We start from the raw sequence: 3,123 nt of genomic DNA on the forward strand, positions 1-3,123 counted from the left end.
TCTGCAAATTTATTCAAGATTCCAAGTTCCTAGTTCAAGAACTTTAAGAACCTCCAAAGTTCAACATTAATTCTGTAAATTTATTCAAGATTCCAAGTTCCTAGTTCAAGAACGCCAAGAACCATCATTCAAAGGCACGATTAACATCTCAAAAATGAGTATCGATCTAAAGTTCATCATTCAAGGTATGTGGGGTTTTTCAACAAGAACCCTCTTTCGTTCTTGTGCCCAAAAGTAATTTTCTTTACAAAGGCATAATTTTTATTTGATTTTTTTGAATTTGAAGCATGAACCCATATCTTGTGATGATTATTATGAAATCTTGATATTTATAATTTTGAAAGATGAATTTACATGTGTGGTGATATAAAGTATGAATCTTGAATGATATTTATCATGATTTTGATATTTGGGTCGCGAACCCCACTTGAAATTGTGTTTTTTGAGAAAGTGTGTGTTATAAGCACGTTGATATTGAATATTTGAGATATTTTGAATGATTTGACCTTTTTATCGTGAATGATTTATTTTGAACTCGAATGTGAAAGAAATCCACGTTTTTATTGATTATGATAAAGGGGTAGCAAATTGTCTCCCGATGAAAATTGTTGAAGTGTTTATTGTGGATTTTCTTTAATGTGAGCCTGAGGCTGATTTAAATTTCTGAGCTAAGTCCGGGAGTAATCCTTAGCACTGAGTGGGAGGTATAAAGTAACCTTAATTCCCTAGAACTACATGTCCCCAAAGGATGTGAGCCTGAGGCTGATTTATATAGTGATCACTAGTATTTTTGAATTGATACTAGAAGTCCTACTCCAATGGCAAGAATAGGATGGCTCTCCCCAACGTGGGTTGTACTTTGGACTCCATGTAGCTCACATGGTTTATATCGGTTATAGGATCTCCCAATGTGTGTGTGTGTACTCTTCTATCTGAGATGAAAACATATTTGCTTAAAAGGCTAAGTTTGAGAAATTCATTATTCTTAAAAGATTTAAGAAATATTTTCTAATGAGAATTGACATGAGATTTGATTGTTTTGATGATTTGAAATTGAGATGAAAGTGAATTGAGAACGTATTGTAATGACTCACTTGTTTTACTTTACATGTATTATTCATCCATGATTTTGATGATTTAATTCGAGCTAAGTGAGTCATCTATATCAACACGCATAATTTTATAAACTGTGATGATATTAAGATATTATTTTATATATGCATTGCACCCCCTTATGCTCAATATTTTTCCATGGTACTGACCCACATATTCGTATGTGGACTACATTTTCTCGGAATGTAAGTACAAGGTATAGTTGTACCTTCAGATCTAGTCAGTTCGTGGTATCCAATCAGCAGGTGATGAGTCCTTTTGATTCAAGATCTTGGGTTAGTTATGCAGAGTTTATAGTATTGTATTTTCTTTATTCAGTCATATTGAGTTGGGGTAGTCGGGAGTCATGACCCGGCTACCTACAGTCAGTACTAGTAGAGGCTTCATAAAAAGTCAGTAGAAGTTGATGTATTTTGTTTTAATTTTGGTTGTAAAGGCAGAATTGTAATCTTGTAAAATTCCATTTTTGTATCGATCAGATTCAGAAAATAGTTAATTTCTACTGATTTGTATGGATTTGTATTTTTATTCAGTTGCTTATAAGTTATGTCAGTAAAAGGGTTAGCTTGGGGTCACTTGTGACCTTAAGCACCGTGTGACGTCTCGGGACCCAATTTCAGGGCGTTACAAGATCACTTCCTCCATTCTCTACCTCCAATCGGCCACCACCATAATTTTTCATCACTGACCCAACCCACAAAGCCCCGGTTCCAATGAAACCCTGTTCAAGTTTAGTTCACGAAATCAATTATGGGTCTTCTCTATTTTGGAATCTTCGACAAAGGTTGTTCATTATTGAGGTTTGATTCGAGGTTTTTAGGCGCAGTTCTATTTCTAATCGAGTAATACTTGTAGTTTGAATGTTTCAACTTGAGGTCAAATTCTATTCCTTCTCTTTTAAATTTTATTGTATATGATTTTTGGTGCTTGAATTGAATATTGTGTATTGATTGATCCTTATTTTTTATGATATTCTGTTGAAAGTTAAATTAATATAGAAATTGGGCGTGAATACTGTTACTGGTGGACCGTTTATTAGAAATTAGTAAACGAATAATTAGAATTCACTTATCTTTTTATACTGGTTCATAATATCAGAAAGAGGGAATTCATTGATTTGTGAGAGGGACCAAGAAGCGGTCAATCCACAATAATCTGATTGGTTTAGTTTAATTTATTGTTGCAATTGACTCGAATTCATTATAACTTGGTAGTATCATGTTTAGGCCGAGGTTGGATAGGAAAATTTAGGATTAGATATTGGATTATAGTTGAACCGCTTGCTCGCGTGTTTACTTCATCTTTTTGAATCAAAATTGTATCCATTTTTTAAGGAATGCATCGAAGTCATATGTATTCATTTTTTGAGGAATGTCCTTTGAGATTCTATACTTGGTGGCCATTCGTGGACAAGGCCAGGGACGTTGGGTAAAAGCATAGTTTAGGCTATTTAGGATAGCGTAGGTTCATTTTCATACTTTCTTCTATTTTGAACTGTGTAATTAGTTTGGACACTTTTTTTAATTTTGTACTCTTGTATTTTGTATTTGTTTGATTTATTTGTGAATCTATTCATTTGTAATGCCAATTTAGTCGCTAAGAACCAGCGAAGTGACCATGCTAAAATCATGGGATGGGAGGATGCCTCACGTCTTTTTCTCAATCAAAACGATTTCTTAGCCAGAATTTCTATTCCTAGATCAGTTTTAAGAGACAAATGTTTTCAAAAAGAATTTTTTAGGTGACTTCACACACAAAAATTCAATGTCAAGTGAAGACTCTTATTTTTAATCTAAATTCCTTTTTTGAAACACTTTTTAGTCATTTTCGAATTTGAAAATCCTTTTCGAACTAATAACAAATAAAAAAAATTGGTAAAAAGGAGTGTGATAGCTACAACAGTTATGTTACCTTCTCCATTTGATTTAGGGAAACTATGCTCCTAGCTGCCACCAGATTGCCTCTTGAGACTCCGTCTGTATTACACTTAAATCTTCCTTTAATTGATTT

This window comes from Capsicum annuum, chromosome 9 (genome assembly GCF_002878395.1).
Source record: "Capsicum annuum cultivar UCD-10X-F1 chromosome 9, UCD10Xv1.1, whole genome shotgun sequence".
In the NCBI taxonomy this organism is placed as follows: domain Eukaryota; kingdom Viridiplantae; phylum Streptophyta; class Magnoliopsida; order Solanales; family Solanaceae; genus Capsicum; species Capsicum annuum.